The following is a 24,264-nucleotide window of genomic DNA, read 5'->3' on the forward strand; positions in this document are numbered from 1 at the left end:
GGGCGAGAGGCTGTGACAGCGAACGCTTAGTTGTCAAGGCAAGTCCAGGGAGAGAGGCTGTGACAGGGGGGGTCAGCAGGTGTCAGGGGCAAACGCTTTGATGTCAAGGGCGAGAGGCTGTGACCGCGAACGCTTTGATGTCGAGGGCGAGAGGCTGTGACATAAAGCTAACTAAGATACAGAAATTGAGAAGACTTTTTACTGGTTTCTGACCCAAATGTTTGTCTGGTTTCACCTATACGTCAGATTTTTCAATTGGAATTCAGTAAAAGAAAATCAAAGTACTTTGAGATGATCGTAGGGCGGAATAAAAGGCTTACAGCACCTGGTATTCCCAGGCGGTCTCCCATCCAGGTACTAACCAGGCCCGACCTTGCTTTAGCTTCCGAGATCGGACGAGATCGGGCGTTATTTTTTTTTTTTTGTCTTTTATTATGAAAATATATTTTTGGGAACAAAAATACATTTTTGATTGCATGTATTGTCCATCAATTCCACATTGTTACATTTGTTTTACACTTTGTTTGGCTTACACAAGATAGTATCCGTCTCTCTTTATACATAAAATAAAGCCATGCTTTCCAAATCATCAACTTAAATCAGCGCTTTGGAATCAGAACAGAAAATGAAACAAATCAGCCCTTTTGAACAAACCTTAGACTGTGTTTTTAAAAGAAAGTGACATTAAAACACCACTTTGAGATTTTAAATGACACACATTCCACATTAAACAGAATGATCCCATCCTCCCCTTAACTTCAATAAAACATAACAGAGAAAGTTAAAAGAAAACCGTAACGCGTCTTTAACTTTGTTTATATTTACACTTCCAATAATCATCATTTTCCGTTCACATCATTTCAGACTTTTTCCCTCCCCTCCCTCCCTCCCTCCCTCCCTCACCAGTTCCACACAATCTCCCCCCTCCTGTTGAGGGAGAGGAGATGGCTGTCTCTGATGAAGAGCCGGGTGAAGTCCGCATCGCCGTGCGTCAGTCTGTAATGTGTTTGTTTTTTGACCATGTTTTTGAAAATGTTCCAAACCGGGATGATTCTGCGTTCAAAGTGCGCAATGTTCCGACGTGATTTGACGGCCCACCGGGCGTGACTTAAGAGGAATTTGCACAGCGCTGCGTTCTTCACCCTGCTCTTCTCCCACACTCCAAACACAAAGAATACATCCCACGAATCCCCGCTGTCCCAAATTAATCCCAGTTTGTTGACTAAGCACTTTTTCAGGGTTTCAAAGAAGCTCGCCAGCTCCGAGCAGTGGCGGTACATGTGCAATAGTGTTTCAGGCAGCAGGCCACAGACGTCGCACTCCCTGCCGACCCCCTTGTCAAATTGGTGCAGAATAACGTTAGTGAACACTTTGTTGTGTCGGATTTTGTAGTCGTTGTCTTCTGCCTCAATGCTGTTCCCTCTCACCCTCCATTGTCCCCAGATTTGTCCCACATTCAAATTGGGCATAACTTTGCCCCAGAACGGCAGAGAGGTCGGACGTTGCGACGCCTGTGCCAGAAACTTTCCATAGATCTGTTTGCTTGTCAATCTGTGTATACTCCTCCACTCTCCTCCTTGCTCCACCAACATGGCTGGGAGCTCCCCCTCTCTGTTCTGTACCACTCTCCGCTCTATGGTTGTCCGCCATTCTTTTGGGATGCTTTCCTTTAAGTCGTTATAATAGCTTGTTGTCTCCGTAATTTTGGCCTCATAGTTTATCTCCTTTATACTGTCATATATGGCTTGGGGGGGGAGAAAACCCGGCATCAGTTCATACATGACGTCCTTCAACTGGACCAAACCTGCTGTTAACATGTCATTATTACATAGAAGCTTACCTGTCTTTTGAATTTTCTTATTTAGAAAGATTGGCATTTCTCTGATGACGTTTACCGAGTCACATGCATAGTCTATATGCTTTAGAAATTCCGCGTGAGCGGACAGGACTTCTCTATAGAAACCTGGAAGCCCCGCCATCATCGGTCGCTTTAGTTGCATCAGCAGCACAAAATCGCCTATGTGAAATACCTTGTTTATGAAGTAAGCCATCAGGCTTTTCCAGCCGTGGGCTGTGGAGTCACACAGATATTTTTGCACAGTTTTGATCCTGAACGCCCTTTTTTTGCTTTCTATATCTACTAATTGAAGTCCTCCCTCTCTGTACTTACTTATTAATGTTTTTCGTGCTATTTTACTTACTTTTGCCCTCCACAAAAAATTGGTTATAATTTCATTTATTCTGTTTAATACCCATAAGGGTAGTTCTATAACTGCTAATGTATAGTTTAGTTTTGACAATATTAAGTTGTTTAGAACCACTACTCTACCTTTGAGTTTTAGGTCTCTCAGTTTCCAATAATTTAGACATTTTTCTATTTTACTAATAATTTCCGTCCATGACAGATCACGAGCTGCCACTACATCTTTACCGATGTAGGTACCTAGAATTTTTATATGCTTGCTTTGTATTTTAAAAGGTGTGGTCTCCTGCTGAGGCTCAGCCATGTTAATGAACATGATTTCTGACTTACCTACATTTATGCGGGAGCCAGAGGCTCGACCGTACATGTTTATTACTGCCATTGCTCTCTCTATGCTTGCCATGTCCTTTACTGTTAGGGTGGTGTCATCAGCAAATTGCTGGACGACACAGGATCCTCCCCCTGGTAACTCAATACCTCTAATACCCTTGTCTTGTTTTAATAGAATTCCTAGTGGCTCTGCTATTATTGTGTACAGGATTGAGGATAGTGGACAGCCTTGTCTGACCGACCTTTCCAGAGGAAACGCATCAGTGGTTGCACCGTTGCATTTGACCTTACCTGTAGCTTTGCTATATAATAATTTTACCCAAGTTAGAAATCTGTCTCCAAAACCTACCTTCTCCAGTACATTAAACATAAATTGATGCTCTACTCGGTCAAAGGCTTTATTGAAGTCAATGGCCAGAAGGACACCTGCTTGATCTGTCTCTTTTAAATACTCCACCACATCTCTTATGGTGCGTACTGTGTCAGTGACTTCTCTCCCTGGCACACTATAAGCCTGGGTGGCTTCTATTATTGTATGTAATATTTGTTTGACTCTGTTTGCCAATATTTTCATTAGTATTTTGTAGTCATTGTTCAACAGAGTAATGGGCCTATAATTTGTTAGTTTATTCTTCTCCCCTTTCTTAAAAATTAAAGTGATCAAGCCTAGAGTCATTGACTCCGGTACCTTCTGTTCTTTTTCCATTGTTTTATACAATTTCAGTAGTGTTGGTTTGAGCGTGTTGCAGAAAGCTTTATAGAAGTTTGCCGTCAACCCATCACTACCTGGGCTTTTATTTGACATCATTTGATTTATTGCACACTCTATATCTTCCTCAGTTATTTCCTGTTCACACGCTGATTTATCCTCATCATTTAATTTAGCAGTCATCTCTTCCAATATGTCATTTGTAGCTTGTATGTCTGAACTCTCAGTTTTAAACAAGTCACTATAAAAAGTTTGTACTGTTTCCAGAATGTCTACGAAATTGGTCACTACTTTACCTTCTTTATTTTTGATTTCTTGCAAATAACACTGATTTTGTTTCCTTTTTTCCAAGTTGAGGAAAAAAGCTGTACTTTTCTCCCCTTCTACTGCATATTGAGCACGGCTCCTCACTATAGCACCTTCACATTTTATCCTTTCAATTTCATTTATTTCATTTTGAATATTCACAAGCCTTTCAACATTGACAACCGGTTGTGCATTTAATTTAGCAATTGTATTTCTTAATGATCTTTCTTTTTCTCTAGTTTTAAAGTTCAATCTTTTCGCAAACTGAATACTTTTTTGTTTAATTCTCACTTTTAATTTCTCCCACCCCTCTATGATATTTTCCCCAAACTCAGGCTGTGAACATTCAAATGAGATCACTTTAGAGATGCATTCAACATAATCCCTTCTGTTCAGCAGGCTAGCATTAAGGTGCCACACGCCTCCCCCCCTCCCCCTCCTTTTACCCCCCATTCCCACACGCAGGATGGCATGATCACTAATGAAATTTAAACAATAGCGCACAGTATCGAAAAGGTCGATCTGCGGTTTCTTGACTAAACAAAAATCAATCCGACTTTGCCGTACAGTGTCCATTTGTGGCTGTACTCTCGAGTACTCTCGTGTTATGGGATTTCTGGTTCTCCATAAATCACAGAAATTATTCTTGGCCATAAACAGATTCAGGACCGCTCTAGAACAGTCGTGTTTATAGCTACCGTTATCGCTAATGTCAAGCCTGCTCATCTTGACATTGAAATCCCCAACTATGATGTCACAGTCTTTAGCTATGATATTCAATTCTCGAAAGAAAGAAGACCTGTCCCCCTCGTGGTTGGGCGCATAAATGTTCAGTAATTTGTAGACAGTGTCTTCAAAAACAAAGCCCACTTTAACCCACCTCCCCCCAATGTCTTTGTCTATTAGAGTGGCATCAGCCTCAATGTGGCTACTCACCATGATGCTTACTCCTCGTGCCCGCTGAGTCCCATGGCTTGAAAAGTAGGATCCAGGCCACCTTTTCTTGCACTGAGTTTCACAGTCAGTGTCCCAGTGGGTTTCTTGGAGACAGATTATTTCTGCATCACACATTTTTACGACTTTAGTGAACTTGTCCATGTCACGTAGTCCACGTACGTTGAATGATGCTATTTTGACCATGGTGAGTGGGAAAGACAGAGAAAAATAATCCCCAAACAAAAAACATGATGCACACCCTTTTCAGTCCATTATTATTTACCCCTCTTAGTCTTGCCCTTTCTGCTTGTTCCCTCTTCCCTCCCCTTACTAACTCCATCCCATTCCGAAGCCTTAGGGTTCGGCTGTCGTCTCTCACTCCCCTGCCCGTGTAGAGGCCCTCTCTGCCCCGGCTGCCCGCAAGGCAAGGACGCAAGGCTGGCCGAACTGCCCTCCCTCTGGTTGCTGCGGCTCCTGTCCCCTGATGTTGTTACAGCCTGACCCCTCAGCGACCCGTGCGCCAGAGTGGAGACGCTCGTCGGCATCCTCCCCACCCTCTCAGAGGCCGCAGTCAAACCGCCGCTTCCTCTTTTCTCCTCCTCCTCCTCTTCCTCCTCGACCTCGCTCTCCTCCTCCATCTCATGGCGTGCAGCTGACTGGGGCCCCTCTGCTTCGCCATCAGTCGCAATGCCATCAGGATGATTTCCTGTCTCCGTCTCTTCTGCCCCGTCCTCCACTCCCTCGCCGGTGTCCCTCTCTGTCTCCTCTTTGGGATCTGCTCCAGGCATGGCTGCGCATTCTCGTGCGTAGTGTCCGATCTCCCCGCACTTGAAGCACTTGAACTCCGGGCACTCCCGTAGGATGTGTCCGGGCTGGAGGCACAGCCTGCAAACTTTAGATTGATTATCGTGCAGCACTCTGAAGTATTCAATCCCTTCCAGCGTCTCAAATTTGGTGCTGTAAGGTAAAGAGGAGACATTTTCATTGAAACGGACTTTGAGGAATCTCGTCCCGTCAAAAACGTCCGTCCCGGCCCACTTCCTCCGCTTGATAGGAGACACCGGCTCCACGCCCCACTGCTTCAGTTTAGTAACAATTTGATTGTCTGTGACATACAGGGGAAGGTTCAAAAAGGAGACGATCCTGGTGTCCCTCGTAACTTCCGATGCCACCACTCTGGAGTTTCTAATCTTGAAGCCGTCCAGCAGTCTTGTTTTCCCTTTCGGGTTACTCATCGTGAGCTCCCATCGCTTGTCGCTTTTCGACCTGCAGCCCAATACTCTCCCACACGTGTTGTCAACCGCACGCAGAAGCTCCATCATGGAGATTTTGTCTTCTCCCTCCACGTCCACATTAACCACCAGGTCTCTATCCATCTCTCTCCCTTCCCCCTCCCTCCCCGCCGCTTCCGCTGCGACCGCCGTCTCTTTCACCAACCCCATTGCTGTGGCCCCTCCACCTCGTCTCTCTTTTCGTTTCTCCGCTCGACTCTCCACCACCACAAATTCTCCTCTCTCCCCCTTCTCCATCACGCTTTCTGCCTCAGTCGGATTCGCGTCCTGCTGGGGCTTCTTTGTTTCCGCCGCCATACCTCCATTTTGTTTGTCCGTCTGCCCGTCGTCGTAAGTCTTGTCCGGTCCGAGTGTCCTTGCCGTCTGTGCCATTTTCGTGCTTCTAAAGCCACAAAAGTTTCCCCCGTGCAGCAGAAAGCTGCTGGGGGGGAGTTAGAAACGTGATTTTCAGAGACTGCTCTCGTTTCCCCGTCGATTTAATGTCTTTTTCGTCCGCTCCGCCGCCACCACGCCAACCCGGAAGTTATCAGAGTGGTATGGCCGTAAGCCGTCAAGCTTGAGTCTTGCAGCTTTTTCATGGATGAGTTGGCCGCCGACCTTCTACTTTCTGTTTTCAGCTTGTTTCACCACTTTCATCTTATGACAAACTCCATCACATCCTATCGCTTTTGCTGTCCAAAGAGTCACGTGTAAGAATATGACTTAAAGCTAACTAAGATACAGCCGTTGAGAAGACTTTTTACTGGTTTTTGACCCAAATGTTTGTCTGGCTTTACCTATACGTCAGATTTTTCAATTGGAATTCAGTAAAAGAAAATCGACGCACTTTGAGATGATCGTAGGGCGGAATAAAAGGCTTAGAGCACCTGGTATTCCCAGGCGGTCTCCTATCCAGGTACTAACTAGGCCCGCCCCTGCTTTGCTTCCGAGATCGGGTGTTATCAGGCTGGTATGGCCGTAAGCCGTCGAGCTGGAGCCATTGCAGCTTTTTCATAGATGAGTTGGCCGCCGACCTTCTTCTTTCTGTTGGCAGCTTGTTTCCCCACTTTCATCTTATGACAAACTCCATCACATCCTATCGCTTTTGCTGTCCAAGGAGTCACGTTTGTAATGTAAAAGTATGACTTAAAGTGTCACGTATCAGGAACGAACCCAAAAGCAGACGGCACAACCAGGTAAGGGAAGAATCAAGTCTTTATTGAAGTAACCGATCTCACGGGTAGAGCAGGAGTCGGCTCAGTGGCAGGTAGGCAAGCAGGCAGGCAGGCAGGCAGAAGTCCATGAAAGGCGACGTTCCAGCCAAGACTGGACCACAGTGGAGGCTTTTTAAGGGTGATGATCGCGTTGATGTCAAGGGCGAGAGGCTGTGACAGCGAACGCTTTGATGTCAAGGCAAGTCCAGGGAGAGAGGCTGTGACAGGGGGGGTCAGCAGGTGTCAGGGGCAAACGCTTTGATGTCAAGGGCGAGAGGCTGTGACCGCGAACGCTTTGATGTCGAGGGCGAGAGGCTGTGACATAAAGCTAACTAAGATACAGCCATTGAGAAGACTTTTTACTGGTTTCTGACCCAAATGTTTGTCTGGTTTCACCTATACGTCAGATTTTTCAATTGGAATTCAGTAAAAGAAAATCAAAGTACTTTGAGATGATCGTAGGGCGGAATAAAAGGCTTACAGCACCTGGTATTCCCTGGTGGTCTCCCATCCAGGTACTAACCGGGCCCGACCTTGGTTTAGCTTCCGAGATCGGACGAGACCGGGCGTTATCAGGCTGGTATGGCCGTAAGCCGTCGAGCTTGAGTCTTGCAGCTTTTTCATAGATGAGTTGGCCGCCGACCTTCTTCTTTCTGTTGTCAGCTTGTTTCACCACTTTCATCTTATGACAAACTCCATCACATCCTATCGCTTTTGCTGTCCAAGAAGTCACGTTTGTAATGTAAAAATATGACTTAAAGTGTCACGTATCACGAACGAACCCAAAAGCAGACGGCACAACCAGGTAAGGGAAGAACCAACTTTTTATTGAAGTAACCAATCTCACGGGTAGAGCAGGAGTCGGCTCAGTGGCAGGTAGGCAAGCAGGCAGGCAGGCAGGCAGAAGTCCATGAAAGGCGACGTTCCAGCCAAGACTGGACCACAGTGGAGTCTTTTTAAGGGTGATGATCGCGTTGATGTCAAGGGCGAGAGGCTTTGACAGCGAACGCTAAGATGTCAAGGCAAGTCCAGGGAGAGAGGCTGTGACAGAAGGGGTCAGAAGGTGTCAGGGGCAAACGCTTTGATGTCAAGGGCGAGAGGCTGTGACCGCGAACGCTTTGATGTCGAGGGCGAGAGGCTGTGACATAAAGCTAACTATGATACAGAAATTGAGAAGACTTTTTACTGGTTTCTGACCCAAATGTTTGTCTGGTTTCACCTATACGTCAGATTTTTCAATTGGAATTCAGTAAATGAAAATCAAAGTACTTTGAGATGATCGTAAGGCGGAATAAAAGGCTTACAGCACCTGGTATTCCCAGGCGGTCTCCCATCCAGGTACTAACCGGGCCCGACCTTACTTTAGCTTCCGAGATCGGACGAGATCGGGCGTTATCAGGCTGGTATGGCCGTAAGCCGTCAAGCTTGAGTCTTGCAGCTTTTTCATAGATGAGTTTGCCGCCGACCTTCTTCTTTCTGTTGGCAGCTTGTTTCACCACTTTCATCTTATGACAAACTCCATCACATCCTATCGCTTTTGCTGTCCAAGAAGTCACGTTTGTAATGTAAAAATATGACTTAAAGTGTCACGTATCAGGAACGAACCCAAAAGCAGACGGCACAACCAGGTAAGGGAAGAACCAACTTTTTATTGAAGTAACCGATCTCACGGGTAGAGCAGGAGTCAGCTCAGTGGCAGGTAGGCAAACAGGCAGGCAGAAGTCCATGAAAGGCGACGTTCCAGCCAAGACTGGACCATAGTGGAGGCTTTTTAAGGGTGATGATCGCGTTGATGTCAAGGACGAGAGGCTGTGACAGCGAACGCTTAGATGTCAAGGCAAGTCCAGGGAGAGAGGCTGTGACAGGGGTGGTCAGCAGGTGTCAGGGGCAAACGCTTTGATGTCAAGGGCGAGAGGCTGTGACCGCGAACGCTTTGATGTCGAGGGCGAGAGGCTGTGACATAAAGCTAACTAAGATACAGCCATTGAGAAGACTTTTTACTGGTTTTTGACCCAAATGTTTGTCTGGCTTTACCTATACGTCAGATTTTTCAATTGGAATTCAGTAAAAGAAAATTGACGCACTTTGAGATGACCGTAGGGCGGAATAAAAGGCTTAGAGCACCTGGTATTCCCAGGCGGTCTCCTATCCAGGTACTAACTAGGCCCGCCCCTGCTTTGCTTCCGAGATCGGGTGTTATTTTTTTTTGTCTTTTATTATGAAAATATATTTTTGGGAACAAAAATACATTTTTGATTGCATGTATTGTCCATCAATTCCACATTGTTACATTTGTTCTACACTTTGTTTCGCTTACACAAGATAGTATCCGTCTCTCTTTATACATAAAATAAAGCCATGCTTTCCAAATCATCAACTTAAATCAGCGCTTTGGAATCAGAACAGAAAATGAAACAAATCAGCCCTTTTGAACAAACCTTAGACTGTGTTTTTAAAAGAAAGTGACATTAAAACACCACTTTGAGATTTTAAATGACACACATTCCACATTAAACAGAATGATCCCATCCTCCCCTTAACTTCAATAAAACATAACAGAGAAAGTTAAAAGAAAACCGTAACGCGTCTTTAACTCTGTTTATATTTACACTTCCAATAATCATCATTTTCCGTTCACATCATTTCAGACTTTTTCCTCCCCTCCCTCCCTCCCTCCCTCACCAGTTCCACACAATCTCCCCCCTCCTGTTGAGGGAGAGGAGATGGCTGTCTCTGATGAAGAGCCGGGTGAAGTCCGCATCGCCGTGCGTCAGTCTGTAATGTGTTTGTTTTTTGACCATGTTTTTGAAAATGTTCCAAACCGGGATGATTCTGCGTTCAAAGTGCGCAATGTTCCGACGTGATTTGACGGCCCACCGGGCGTGACTTAAGAGGAATTTGCACAGCGCTGCGTTCTTCACCCTGCTCTTCTCCCACACTCCAAACACAAAGAATACATCCCACGAATCCCCGCTGTCCCAAATTAATCCCAGTTTGTTGACTAAGCACTTTTTCAGGGTTTCAAAGAAGCTCGCCAGCTCCGAGCAGTGGCGGTACATGTGCAATAGTGTTTCAGGCAGCAGGCCACAGACGTCGCACTCCCTGCCGACCCCCTTGTCAAATTGGTGCAGAATAACGTTAGTGAACACTTTGTTGTGTCGGATTTTGTAGTCGTTGTCTTCTGCCTCAATGCTGTTCCCTCTCACCCTCCATTGTCCCCAGATTTGTCCCACATTCAAATTGGGCATAACTTTGCCCCAGAACGGCAGAGAGGTCGGACGTTGCGACGCCTGTGCCAGAAACTTTCCATAGATCTGTTTGCTTGTCAACCTGTGTATACTCCTCCACTCTCCTCCTTGCTCCACCAACATGGCTGGGAGCTTCCCCTCTCTGTTCTGTACCACTCTCCGCTCTATGGTTGTCCGCCATTCTTTTGGGATGCTTTCCTTTAAGTCGTTATAATAGCTTGTTGTCTCCGTAATTTTGGCCTCATAGTTTATCTCCTTTATACTGTCATATATGGCTTGGGGGGGGAGAAAACCCGGCATCAGTTCATACATGACGTCCTCCAACTGGACCAAACCTGCTGTTAACATGTCATTATTACATAGAAGCTTACCTGTCTTTTGAATTTTCTTATTTAGAAAGATTGGCATTTCTCTGATGACGTTTACCGAGTCACATGCATAGTCTATATGCTTTAGAAATTCCGCGTGAGCGGACAGGACTTCTCTATAGAAACCTGGAAGCCCCGCCATCATCGGTCGCTTTAGTTGCATCAGCAGCACAAAATCGCCTATGTGAAATACCTTGTTTATGAAGTAAGCCATCAGGCTTTTCCAGCCGTGGGCTGTGGAGTCACACAGATATTTTTGCACAGTTTTGATCCTGAACGCCCTTTTTTGCTTTCTATATCTACTAATTGAAGTCCTCCCTCTCTGTACTTACTTATTAATGTTTTTCGTGCTATTTTACTTACTTTTGCCCTCCACAAAAAATTGGTTGTAATTTCATTTATTCTGTTTAATACCCATAAGGGTAGTTCTATAACTGCTAATGTATAGTTTAGTTTTGACAATATTAAGTTGTTTAGAACCACTACTCTACCTTTGAGTTTTAGGTCTCTCAGTTTCCAATAATTTAGACATTTTTCTATTTTACTAATAATTTCCGTCCATGACAGATCACGAGCTGCCACTACATCTTTACCGATGTAGGTACCTAGAATTTTTATATGCTTGCTTTGTATTTTAAAAGGTGTGGTCTCCTGCTGAGGCTCAGCCATGTTAATGAACATGATTTCTGACTTACCTACATTTATGCGGGAGCCAGAGGCTCGACCGTACATGTTTATTACTGCCATTGCTCTCTCTATGCTTGCCATGTCCTTTACTGTTAGGGTGGTGTCATCAGCAAATTGCTGGACGACACAGGATCCTCCCCCTGGTAACTCAATACCTCTAATACCCTTGTCTTGTTTTAATAGAATTCCTAGTGGCTCTGCTATTATTGTGTACAGGATTGAGGATAGTGGACAGCCTTGTCTGACCGACCTTTCCAGAGGAAACGCATCAGTGGTTGCACCGTTGCATTTGACCTTACCTGTAGCTTTGCTATATAATAATTTTACCCAAGTTAGAAATCTGTCTCCAAAACCTACCTTCTCCAGTACATTAAACATAAATTGATGCTCTACTCGGTCAAAGGCTTTATTGAAGTCAATGGCCAGAAGGACACCTGCTTGATCTGTCTCTTTTAAATACTCCACCACATCTCTTATGGTGCGTACTGTGTCAGTGACTTCTCTCCCTGGCACACTATAAGCCTGGGTGGCTTCTATTATTGTATGTAATATTTGTTTGACTCTGTTTGCCAATATTTTCATTAGTATTTTGTAGTCATTGTTCAACAGAGTAATGGGCCTATAATTTGTTAGTTTATTCTTCTCCCCTTTCTTAAAAATTAAAGTGATCAAGCCTAGAGTCATTGACTCCGGTACCTTCTGTTCTTTTTCCATTGTTTTATACAATTTCAGTAGTGTTGGTTTGAGCGTGTTGCAGAAAGCTTTATAGAAGTTTGCCGTCAACCCATCACTACCTGGGCTTTTATTTGACATCATTTGATTTATTGCACACTCTATATCTTCCTCAGTTATTTCCTGTTCACACGCTGATTTATCCTCATCATTTAATTTAGCAGTCATCTCTTCCAATATGTCATTTGTAGCTTGTATGTCTGAACTCTCAGTTTTAAACAAGTCACTATAAAAAGTTTGTACTGTTTCCAGAATGTCTACGAAATTGGTCACTACTTTACCTTCTTTATTTTTGATTTCTTGCAAATAACACTGATTTTGTTTCCTTTTTTCCAAGTTGAGGAAAAAAGCTGTACTTTTCTCCCCTTCTACTGCATATTGAGCACGGCTCCTCACTATAGCACCTTCACATTTTATCCTTTCAATTTCATTTATTTCATTTTGAATATTCACAAGCCTTTCAACATTGACAACCGGTTGTGCATTTAATTTAGCAATTGTATTTCTTAATGATCTTTCTTTTTCTCTAGTTTTAAAGTTCAATCTTTTCGCAAACTGAATACTTTTTTGTTTAATTCTCACTTTTAATTTCTCCCACCCCTCTATGATATTTTCCCCAAACTCAGGCTGTGAACATTCAAATGAGATCAATTTAGAGATGCATTCAACATAATCCCTTCTGTTCAGCAGGCTAGCATTAAGGTGCCACACGCCTCCCCCCCTCCCCCTCCTTTTACCCCCCATTCCCACACGCAGGATGGCATGATCACTAATGAAATTTAAACAATAGCGCACAGTATCGAAAAGGTCGATCTGCGGTTTCTTGACTAAACAAAAATCAATCCGACTTTGCCGTACAGTGTCCATTTGTGGCTGTACTCTCGAGTACTCTCGTGTTATGGGATTTCTGGTTCTCCATAAATCACAGAAATTATTCTTGGCCATAAACAGATTCAGGGCCGCTCTAGAACAGTCGTGTTTATAGCTACCGTTATCGCTAATGTCAAGCCTGCTCATCTTGACATTGAAATCCCCAACTATGATGTCACAGTCTTTAGCTATGATATTCAATTCTCGAAAGAAAGAAGACCTGTCCCCCTCGTGGTTGGGCGCATAAATGTTCAGTAATTTGTAGACAGTGTCTTCAAAAACAAAGCCCACTTTAACCCACCTCCCCCCAATGTCTTTGTCTATTAGAGTGGCATCAGCCTCAATGTGGCTACTCACCATGATGCTTACTCCTCGTGCCCGCTGAGTCCCATGGCTTGAAAAGTAGGATCCAGGCCACCTTTTCTTGCACTGAGTTTCACAGTCAGTGTCCCAGTGGGTTTCTTGGAGACAGATTATTTCTGCATCACACATTTTTACGACTTTAGTGAACTTGTCCATGTCACGTAGTCCACGTACGTTGAATGATGCTATTTTGACCATGGTGAGTGGGAAAGACAGAGAAAAATAATCCCCAAACAAAAAACATGATGCACACCCTTTTCAGTCCATTATTATTTACCCCTCTTAGTCTTGCCCTTTCTGCTTGTTCCCTCTTCCCTCCCCTTACTAACTCCATCCCATTCCGAAGCCTTAGGGTTCGGCTGTCGTCTCTCACTCCCCTGCCCGTGTAGAGGCCCTCTCTGCCCCGGCTGCCCGCAAGGCAAGGACGCAAGGCTGGCCGAACTGCCCTCCCTCTGGTTGCTGCGGCTCCTGTCCCCTGATGTTGTTACAGCCTGACCCCTCAGCGACCCGTGCGCCAGAGTGGAGACGCTCGTCGGCATCCTCCCCACCCTCTCAGAGGCCGCAGTCAAACCGCCGCTTCCTCTTTTCTCCTCCTCTTCCTCCTCGACCTCGCTCTCCTCCTCCATCTCATGGCGTGCAGCTGACTGGGGCCCCTCTGCTTCGCCATCAGTCGCAATGCCATCAGGATGATTTCCTGTCTCCGTCTCTTCTGCCCCGTCCTCTACTCCCTCGCCGGTGTCCCTCTCTGTCTCCTCTTTGGGATCTGCTCCAGGCATGGCTGCGCATTCTCGTGCGTAGTGTCCGATCTCCCCGCACTTGAAGCACTTGAACTCCGGGCACTCCCGTAGGATGTGTCCGGGCTGGAGGCACAGCCTGCAAACTTTAGATTGATTATCGTGCAGCACTCTGAAGTATTCAATCCCTTCCAGCGTCTCAAATTTGGTGCTGTAAGGTAAAGAGGAGACATTTTCATTGAAACGGACTTTGAGGAATCTCGTCCCGTCAAAAACGTCCGTCCCGGCCCACTTCCTCCGCTTGATAGGAGACACCGGCTCCACGCCCCACTGCTCCAGTTTAGTAACAATTTGATTGTCTGTGACATACAGGGGAAGGTTCAAAAAGGAGACGATCCTGGTGTCCCTCGTAACTTCCGATGCCACCACTCTGGAGTTTCTAATTTTGAAGCCGTCCAGCAGTCTTGTTTTCCCTTTCGGGTTACTCATCGTGAGCTCCCATCGTTTGTCGCTTTTCGACCTGCAGCCCAATACTCTCCCACACGTGTTGTCAACCGCACGCAGAAGCTCCATCATGGAGATTTTGTCTTCTCCCTCCACGTCCACATTAACCACCAGGTCTCTGTCCATCTCTCTCCCTTCCCCCTCCCTCCCCGCCGCTTCCGCTGCGACCGCCGTCTCTTTCACCAACCCCATTGCTGTGGCCCCTCCACCTCGTCTCTCTTTTCGTTTCTCCGCTCGACTCTCCACCACCACAAATTCTCCTCTCTCCCCCTTCTCCATCACGCTTTCTGCCTCAGTCGGATTCGCGTCCTGCTGGGGCTTCTTTGTTTCCGCCGCTATACCTCCATTTTGTTTGTCCGTCTGCCCGTCGTCGTAAGTCTTGTCCGGTCCGAGTGTCCTTGCCGTCTGTGCCATTTTCGTGCTTCTAAAGCCACAAAAGTTTCCCCCGTGCAGCAGAAAGCTGCTGGGGGGGAGTTAGAAACGTGATTTTCAGAGACTGCTCTCGTTTCCCCGTCGATTTAATGTCTTTTTCGTCCGCTCCGCCGCCACCACGCCAACCCGGAAGTTATCAGGCTGGTATGGCCGTAAGCCGTCGAGCTGGAGCCATTGCAGCTTTTTCATAGATGAGTTGGCCGCCGACCTTCTTCTTTCTGTTGGCAGCTTGTTTCCCCACTTTCATCTTATGACAAACTCCATCACATCCTATCGCTTTTGCTGTCCAAAGAGTCACGTTTGTAATGTAAAAGTATGACTTAAAGTGTCACGTATCAGGAACGAACCCAAAAGCAGACGGCACAACCAGGTAAGGGAAGAATCAAGTCTTTATTGAAGTAACCGATCTCACGGGTAGAGCAGGAGTCGGCTCAGTGGCAGGTAGGCAAGCAGGCAGGCAGGCAGGCAGAAGTCCATGAAAGGCGACGTTCCAGCCAAGACTGGACCACAGTGGAGGCTTTTTAAGGGTGATGATCGCGTTGATGTCAAGGGCGAGAGGCTGTGACAGCGAACGCTTAGATGTCAAGGCAAGTCCAGGGAGAGAGGCTGTGACAGGGGGGGTCAGCAGGTGTCAGGGGCAAACGCTTTGATGTCAAGGGCGAGAGGCTGTGACCGCGAACGCTTTGATGTCGAGGGCGAGAGGCTGTGACATAAAGCTAACTAAGATACAGCCATTGAGAAGACTTTTTACTGGTTTCTGACCCAAATGTTTGTCTGGTTTCACCTATACGTCAGATTTTTCAATTGGAATTCAGTAAAAGAAAATCAAAGTACTTTGAGATGATCGTAGGGCGGAATAAAAGGCTTACAGCACCTGGTATTCCCTGGTGGTCTCCCATCCAGGTACTAACCGGGCCCGACCTTGGTTTAGCTTCCGAGATCGGACGAGACCGGGCGTTATCAGGCTGGTATGGCCGTAAGCCGTCGAGCTTGAGTCTTGCAGCTTTTTCATAGATGAGTTGGCCGCCGACCTTCTTCTTTCTGTTGTCAGCTTGTTTCACCACTTTCATCTTATGACAAACTCCATCACATCCTATCGCTTTTGCTGTCCAAGAAGTCACGTTTGTAATATAAAAATATGACTTAAAGTGTCACGTATCACGAACGAACCCAAAAGCAGACGGCACAACCAGGTAAGGGAAGAACCAACTTTTTATTGAAGTAACCAATCTCACGGGTAGAGCAGGAGTCGGCTCAGTGGCAGGTAGGCAAGCAGGCAGGCAGGCAGGCAGAAGTCCATGAAAGGCGACGTTCCAGCCAAGACTGGACCATAGTGGAGGCTTTTTAAGGGTGATGATCGCGTTGATGTCAAGGGCGAGAGGCTGTGACAGCGAACGCCTAGTTGTCAAGGCAAGTCAAGGGAGAGAGGCTCTGACAGGGGGGGGGGTCAGCAGGTGTCAGGGGCAAACGCTTTGATGTCAAGGGCGAGAGGCTGTGACCGCGAACGCTTTGATGTCGAGGGCGAGAGGCTGTGACATAAAGCTAACTAAGATACAGCCATTGAGAAGACTTTTTACTGGTTTCTGACCTAAATGTTTGTCTGGTTTCACCTATACGTCAGATTTTTCAATTGGAATTCAGTAAAAGAAAATCAAAGTACTTTGAGATGATCGTAGGGCGGAATAAAAGGCTTACAGCACCTGGTATTCCCAGACGGTCTCCCATCCAGGTACTAACCGGGCGCGACCTTGCTTTAGCTTCCGAGATCGGACGAGATCGGGCGTTATCAGGCTGGTATGGCCGTAAGCCGTCGAGCTGGAGCCTTGCAGTTTTTTAATAGATGAGTTGGCCGCCGACCTTCTTCTTTCTGTTGTCAGCTTGTTTCACCAATTTCATCTCATGACAAACTCCATCACATCCTATCGCTTTTGCTGTCCAAGAAGTCACGTCTGTAATGTAAAAATATGACTTAAAGTGTCACGTATCAGGAACAAACCCAAAAGCAGACGGCACAACCAGGTAAGGGAAGAATCAACTATTCATTGAAGTAACCGATCTCACGGGTAGAGCAGGAGTCGGCTCAGTGGCAGGTAGGCAAGCAGGCAGAAGTCCATGAAAGGCGACGTTCCAGCCAAGACTGGACCACAGTGGAGTCTTTTTAAGGGTGATGATCGCGTTGATGTCAAGGGCGAGAGGCTTTGACAGCGAACGCTAAGATGTCAAGGCAAGTCCAGGGAGAGAGGCTGTGACAGGAGGGGTCAGAAGGTGTCAGGGGCAAACGCTTTGATGTCAAGGGCGAGAGGCTGTGACCGCGAACGCTTTGATGTCGAGGGCGAGAGGCTGTGACATAAAGCTAACTAAAATACAGAAATTGAGAAGACTTTTTACTGGTTTCTGACACAAATGTTTGTCTGGTTTCACCTATACGTCAGATTTTTCAATTGGAATTCAGTAAAAGAAAATCAAAGTACTTTGAGATGATCGTAAGGCGGAATAAAAGGCTTACAGCACCTGGTATTCCCAGGCGGTCTCCCATCCAGGTACTAACAGGGCCCGACCTTACTTTAGCTTCCGAGATCGGACGTTATCAGGCTGGTATGGCCGTAAGCCGTCAAGCTTGAGTCTTGCAGCTTTTTCATAGATGAGTTTGCCGCCGACCTTCTTCTTTCTGTTGTCAGCTTGTTTCACCACTTTCATCTTATGACAAACTCCATCACATCCTATCGCTTTTGCTTTCCAAGAAGTCACGTTTGTAATTTAAAAATATGACTTAAAGTGTCACGTATCAGGAACGAACCCAAAAGCAGACGGCACAACCAGGTAAGGGAAGAATCAACTTTTTATTGAAGTAACCGATCTCACGGGTAGAGCAGGAGTCGGCTCAGTGGCAGGTAGGCAAGCAGGCAGGCAGGCAGAAGTCCATGAAAGGCGACGTTCCAGCCAAGACTGGACCATAGTGGAGGCTTTTTAAGGGTGATGATCGCGTTGATGTCAAGGGCGAGAGGCTGTGACAGCGAACGCTTAGTTGTCAGGGCAAGTCAAGGGAGAGAGGCTCTGACAGGGGGGGGGTCAGCAGGTGTCAGGGGCAAACGCTTTGATGTCAAGGGCGAGAGGCTGTGACCGCGAACGCTTTGATGTCGAGGGCGAGAGGCTGTGACATAAAGCTAACTAAGATACAGCCATTGAGAAGACTTTTTACTGGTTTCTGACCTAAATGTTTGTCTGGTTTCACCTATACGTCAGATTTTTCAATTGGAATTCAGTAAAAGAAAATCAAAGTACTTTGAGATGATCGTAGGGCGGAATAAAAGGCTTACAGCACCTGGTATTCCCAGACGGTCTCCCATCCATGTACTAACCAGACGCGAACTTGCTTTAGCTTCCGAGATCGGACGAGATCGGGCGTTATCAGGCTGGTATGGCCGTAAGCCGTCGAGCTGGAGCCTTGCAGCTTTTTAATAGATGAGTTGGCCGCCGACCTTCTTTCTGTTGTCAGCTTGTTTCACCACTTTCATCTTATGACAAACTCCATCACATCTTATCGCTTTTGCTGTCCAAGAAGTCACGTCTGTAATGTAAAAATATGACTTAAAGTGTCACGTATCAGGAACGAACCCAAAAGCAGACGGCACAACCAGGTAAGGGAAGAATCAACTATTCATTGAAGTAACCGATCTCACGGGTAGAGCAGGAGTCGGCTCAGTGGCAGGTAGGCAAGCAGGCAGAAGTCCATGAAAGGCGACGTTCAAGCCAAGACTGGACCACAGTGGAGTCTTTTTAAGGGTGATGATCGCGTTGATGTCAAGGGCGAGAGGCTTTGACAGCGAACGCTAAGATGTCAAGGCAAGTCCAGGGAGAGAGGCTGTGACAGGAGGGGTCAGAAGGTGTCAGGGGCAAACGCTTTGATGTCAAGGGCGAGAGGCTGTGACCGCGAACGCTTTGATGTCGAGGGCGAGAGGCTGTGACATAAAGCTAACTAAGATACAGAAATTGAGAAGACTTTTTACTGGTTTCTGACACAAATGTTTGTCTGGTTTCACCTATACGTCAGATTTTTCAATTGGAATTCAGTAAAAGAAAATCAAAGTACTTTGAGATGATCGTAAGGCGGAATAAAAGGCTTACAGCACCTGGTATTCCCAGGCGGTCTCCCATCCAGGTACTAACCGGGCCCGACCTTACTTTAGCTTCCGAGATCGGACGAGATCGGGCGTTATCAGGCTGGTATGGCCGTAAGCCGTCAAGCTTGAGTCTTGCAGCTTTTTCATAGATGAGTTTGCCGCCGACCTTCTTCTTTCTGTTGTCAGCTTGTTTCACCACTTTCATCTTATGACAAACTCCATCACATCCTATCGCTTTTGCTGTCCAAGAAGTCACGTTTGTAATGTAAAAATATGACTTAAAGTGTCACGTATCAGGAACGAACCCAAAAGCAGACGGCACAACCAGGTAAGGGAAGAATCAACTTTTTATTGAAGTAACCGATCTCACGGGTAGAGCAGGAGTCGGCTCAGTGGCAGGTAGGCAAGCAGGCAGGCAGGCAGAAGTCCATGAAAGGCGACGTTCCAGCCAAGACTGGACCATAGTGGAGGCTTTTTAAGGGTGATGATCGCGTTGATGTCAAGGGCGAGAGGCTGTGACAGCGAACGCTTAGTTGTCAGGGCAAGTCAAGGGAGAGAGGCTCTGACAGGGGGGGGTCAGCAGGTGTCAGGGGCAAACGCTTTGATGTCAAGGGCGAGAGGCTGTGACCGCGAACGCTTTGATGTCGAGGGCGAGAGGCTGTGACATAAAGCTAACTAAGATACAGCCATTGAGAAGACTTTTTACTGGTTTCTGACCCAAATGTTTGTCTGGTTTCACCTATACGTCAGATTTTTCAATTGGAATTCAGTAAAAGAAAATCAAAGTACTTTGAGATGATCGTAGGGCGGAATAAAAGGCTTACAGCACCTGGTATTCCCAGACGGTCTCCCATCCAGGTACTAACCAGACGCGAACTTGCTTTAGCTTCCGAGATCGGACGAGATCGGGCGTTATCAGGCTGGTATGGCCGTAAGCCGTCGAGCTGGAGCCTTGCAGTTTTTTAATAGATGAGTTGGCCGCCGACCTTCTTCTTTCTGTTGTCAGCTTGTTTCACCACTTTCATCTTTTGACAAACTCCATCACATCCTATCGCTTTTGCTGTCCAAGAAGTCACGTCTGTAATGTAAAAATATGACTTAAAGTGTCACGTATCAGGAACGAACCCAAAAGCAGACGGCACAACCAGGTAAGGGAAGAATCAACTATTCATTGAAGTAACCGATCTCACGGGTAGAGCAGGAGTCGGCTCAGTGGCAGGTAGGCAAGCAGGCAGGCAGGCAGGCAGAAGTCCATGAAAGGCGACGTTCCAGCCAAGACTGGACCACAGTGGAGTCTTTTTAAGGGTGATGATCGCGTTGATGTCAAGGGCGAGAGGCTTTGACAGCGAACGCTAAGATGTCAAGGCAAGTCCAGGGAGAGAGGCTGTGACAGAAGGGGTCAGAAGGTGTCAGGGGCAAACGCTTTGATGTCAAGGGCGAGAGGCTGTGACCGCGAACGCTTTGATGTCGAGGGCGAGAGGCTGTGACATAAAGCTAACTAAGATACAGAAATTGAGAAGACTTTTTACTGGTTTCTGACACAAATGTTTGTCTGGTTTCACCTATACGTCAGATTTTTCAATTGGAATTCAGTAAATGAAAATCAAAGTACTTTGAGATGATCGTAGGGCGGAATAAAAGGCTTACAGCACCTGGTATTCCCAGGCGGTCTCCCATCCAGGTACTAACCGGGCCCGACCTTACTTTAGCTTCCGAGATCGGGCGTTATCAGGCTGGTATGGCCGTAAGCCGTCAAGCTTGAGTCTTGCAGCTTTTTCATAGATGAGTTTGCCGCCGACCTTCTTCTTTCTGTTGGCAGCTTGTTTCACCACTTTCATCTTATGACAAACTCCATCACATCCTATCGCTTTTGCTGTCCAAGAAGTCACGTTTGTAATGTAAAAATATGACTTAAAGTGTCACGTATCAGGAACGAACCCAAAAGCAGACGGCACAACCAGGTAAGGGAAGAACCAACTTTTTATTGAAGTAACCGATCTCACGGGTAGAGCAGGAGTCAGCTCAGTGGCAGGTAGGCAAACAGGCAGGCAGAAGTCCATGAAAGGCGACGTTCCAGCCAAGACTGGACCATAGTGGAGGCTTTTTAAGGGTGATGATCGCGTTGATGTCAAGGACGAGAGGCTGTGACAGCGAACGCTTAGATGTCAAGGCAAGTCCAGGGAGAGAGGCTGTGACAGGGGTGGTCAGCAGGTGTCAGGGGCAAACGCTTTGATGTCAAGGGCGAGAGGCTGTGACCGCGAACGCTTTGATGTCGAGGGCGAGAGGCTGTGACATAAAGCTAACTAAGATACAGCCATTGAGAAGACTTTTTACTGGTTTTTGACCCAAATGTTTGTCTGGCTTTACCTATACGTCAGATTTTTCAATTGGAATTCAGTAAAAGAAAATTGACGCACTTTGAGATGACCGTAGGGCGGAATAAAAGGCTTAGAGCACCTGGTATTCCCAGGCGGTCTCCTATCCAGGTACTAACTAGGCCCGCCCCTGCTTTGCTTCCGAGATCGGGTGTTATCAGGCTGGTATGGCCGTAAGCCGTCGAGCTGGAGCCATTGCAGCTTTTTCATAGATGAGTTGGCCGCCGACCTTCTTCTTTCTGTTGGCAGCTTGTTTCCCCACTTTCATCTTATGACAAACTCCATCACATCCTATCGCTTTTGCTGTCCAAGGAGTCACGTTTGTAATGTAAAAGTATGACTTAAAGTGTCACGTATCAGGAACGAACCCAAAAGCAGACGGCACAACCAGGTAAGGGAAGAATCAAGTCTTTATTGAAGTAACCGATCTCACGGGTAGAGCAGGAGTCGGCTCAGTGGCAGGTAGGCAAGCAGGCAGGCAGGCAGGCAGAAGTCCATGAAAGGCGACGTTCCAGCCAAGACTGGACCACAGTGGAGGCTTTTTAAGGGTGATGATCGCGTTGATGTCAAGGGCGAGAGGCTGTGACAGCGAACGCTTTGATGTCAAGGCAAGTCCAGGGAGAGAGGCTGTGACAGGGGGGGTCAGCAGGTGTCAGGGGCAAACGCTTTGATGTCAAGGGCGAGAGGCTGTGACCGCGAACGCTTTGATGTCGAGGGCGAGAGGCTGTGACATAAAGCTAACTAAGATACAGCCATTGAGAAGACTTTTTACTGGTTTCTGACCCAAATGTTTGTCTGGTTTCACCTATACGTCAGATTTTTCAATTGGAATTCAGTAAAAGAAAATCAAAGTACTTTGAGATGATCGTAGGGCGGAATAAAAGGCTTACAGCACCTGGTATTCCCTGGTGGTCTCCCATCCAGGTACTAACCGGGCCCGACCTTGGTTTAGCTTCCGAGATCGGACGAGACCGGGCGTTATCAGGCTGGTATGGCCGTAAGCCGTCGAGCTTGAGTCTTGCAGCTTTTTCATAGATGAGTTGGCCGCCGACCTTCTTCTTTCTGTTGTCAGCTTGTTTCACCACTTTCATCTTATGACAAACTCCATCACATCCTATCGCTTTTGCTGTCCAAGAAGTCACGTTTGTAATGTAAAAATATGACTTAAAGTGTCACGTATCAGGAACGAACCCAAAAGCAGACGGCACAACCAGGTAAGGGAAGAACCAACTTTTTATTGAAGTAACCGATCTCACGGGTAGAGCAGGAGTCAGCTCAGTGGCAGGTAGGCAAACAGGCAGGCAGAAGTCCATGAAAGGCGACGTTCCAGCCAAGACTGGACCATAGTGGAGGCTTTTTAAGGGTGATGATCGCGTTGATGTCAAGGACGAGAGGCTGTGACAGCGAACGCTTAGATGTCAAGGCAAGTCCAGGGAGAGAGGCTGTGACAGGGGTGGTCAGCAGGTGTCAGGGGCAAACGCTTTGATGTCAAGGGCGAGAGGCTGTGACCGCGAACGCTTTGATGTCGAGGGCGAGAGGCTGTGACATAAAGCTAACTAAGATACAGCCATTGAGAAGACTTTTTACTGGTTTCTGACCCAAATGTTTGTCTGGTTTCACCTATACGTCAGATTTTTCAATTGGAATTCAGTAAAAGAAAATCAAAGTACTTTGAGATGATCGTAGGGCGGAATAAAAGGCTTACAGTACCTGGTATTCCCAGGCGGTCTCCCATCCAGGTACTAACCAGGCCCGACCTTGCTTTAGCTTCCGAGATCGGACGAGATCGGGCGTTATCAGGCTGGTATGGCCGTAAGCCGTCGAGCTTGAGTCTTGCAGCTTTTTCATAGATGAGTTGGCCGCCGACCTTCTTCTTTCTGTTGTCAGCTTGTTTCACCACTTTCATCTTATGACAAACTCCATCACATCCTATCGCTTTTGCTGTCCAAGGAGTCACGTTTGTAATGTAAAAGTATGACTTAAAGTGTCACGTATCAGGAACGAACCCAAAAGCAGACGGGACAACCAGGTAAGGGAAGAATCAAGTCTTTATTGAAGTAACCGATCTCACGGGTAGAGCAGGAGTCGGCTCAGTGGCAGGTAGGCAAGCAGGCAGGCAGGCAGGCAGAAGTCCATGAAAGGCGACGTTCCAGCCAAGACTGGACCATAGTGGAGGCTTTTTAAGGGTGATGATCGCGTTGATGTCAAGGGCGAGAGGCTGTGACAGCGAACGCTTAGTTGTCAAGGCAAGTCAAGGGAGAGAGGCTCTGACAGGGGGGGGGTCAGCAGGTGTCAGGGGCAAACGCTTTGATGTCAAGGGCGAGAGGCTGTGACCGCGAACGCTTTGATGTCGAGGGCGAGAGGCTGTGACATAAAGCTAACTAAGATACAGCCATTGAGAAGACTTTTTACTGGTTTCTGACCTAAATGTTTGTCTGGTTTCACCTATACGTCAGATTTTTCAATTGGAATTCAGTAAAAGAAAATCAAAGTACTTTGAGATGATCGTAGGGCGGAATAAAAGGCTTACAGCACCTGGTATTCCCAGACGGTCTCCCATCCAGGTACTAACCAGACGCGACCTTGCTTTAGCTTCCGAGATCGGACGAGATCGGGCGTTATCAGGCTGGTATGGCCGTAAGCCGTCGAGCTGGAGCCTTGCAGTTTTTTAATAGATGAGTTGGCCGCCGACCTTCTTCTTTCTGTTGTCAGCTTGTTTCACCACTTTCATCTTATGACAAACTCCATCACATCCTATCGCTTTTGCTGTCCAAGAAGTCACGTCTGTAATGTAAAAATATGACTTAAAGTGTCACGTATCAGGAACAAACCCAAAAGCAGACGGCACAACCAGGTAAGGG

At 46.7% G+C, this 24,264-nt stretch overlaps 3 non-coding genes and 10 pseudogenes across 3 annotated transcripts; all 13 read right to left on the bottom strand.

Moving 5' to 3' along the window:
* Positions 1–6,630: 6,630 nt before the first annotated feature.
* On the bottom strand, positions 6,631–6,739 carry LOC130129384 (5S ribosomal RNA; annotated as a pseudogene).
* A 704-nt stretch (positions 6,740–7,443) lies between these two features.
* On the bottom strand, positions 7,444–7,563 carry LOC130129239 (5S ribosomal RNA; annotated as a pseudogene).
* A 703-nt stretch (positions 7,564–8,266) lies between these two features.
* On the bottom strand, positions 8,267–8,386 carry LOC130129459 (5S ribosomal RNA). Its single transcript, XR_008812063.1, has one exon. It is a non-coding gene; the product is annotated as a 5S ribosomal RNA (ribosomal RNA).
* A 7,383-nt stretch (positions 8,387–15,769) lies between these two features.
* LOC130129240 (5S ribosomal RNA) lies at positions 15,770–15,889 on the bottom strand (annotated as a pseudogene).
* Positions 15,890–16,595: 706 nt separating this feature from the next.
* LOC130129267 (5S ribosomal RNA) lies at positions 16,596–16,715 on the bottom strand (annotated as a pseudogene).
* Positions 16,716–18,217: 1,502 nt separating this feature from the next.
* Positions 18,218–18,337, bottom strand: LOC130129285 (5S ribosomal RNA; annotated as a pseudogene).
* A 688-nt stretch (positions 18,338–19,025) lies between these two features.
* Positions 19,026–19,145, bottom strand: LOC130129184 (5S ribosomal RNA). Its single transcript, XR_008811966.1, has one exon. It is a non-coding gene; the product is annotated as a 5S ribosomal RNA (ribosomal RNA).
* A 700-nt stretch (positions 19,146–19,845) lies between these two features.
* LOC130129251 (5S ribosomal RNA) lies at positions 19,846–19,965 on the bottom strand (annotated as a pseudogene).
* A 703-nt stretch (positions 19,966–20,668) lies between these two features.
* Positions 20,669–20,778, bottom strand: LOC130129336 (5S ribosomal RNA; annotated as a pseudogene).
* Positions 20,779–21,473: 695 nt separating this feature from the next.
* Positions 21,474–21,582, bottom strand: LOC130129385 (5S ribosomal RNA; annotated as a pseudogene).
* A 704-nt stretch (positions 21,583–22,286) lies between these two features.
* LOC130129241 (5S ribosomal RNA) lies at positions 22,287–22,406 on the bottom strand (annotated as a pseudogene).
* Positions 22,407–23,101: 695 nt separating this feature from the next.
* On the bottom strand, positions 23,102–23,221 carry LOC130129450 (5S ribosomal RNA). The gene has a single exon (XR_008812055.1). It is a non-coding gene; the product is annotated as a 5S ribosomal RNA (ribosomal RNA).
* Positions 23,222–23,926: 705 nt separating this feature from the next.
* LOC130129290 (5S ribosomal RNA) lies at positions 23,927–24,046 on the bottom strand (annotated as a pseudogene).
* Between the last annotated feature and the right edge of the window lie 218 nt (positions 24,047–24,264).

The sequence above is a fragment of the Lampris incognitus genome, chromosome 18, assembly GCF_029633865.1.
Source record: "Lampris incognitus isolate fLamInc1 chromosome 18, fLamInc1.hap2, whole genome shotgun sequence".
NCBI classification, from domain to species: domain Eukaryota; kingdom Metazoa; phylum Chordata; class Actinopteri; order Lampriformes; family Lampridae; genus Lampris; species Lampris incognitus.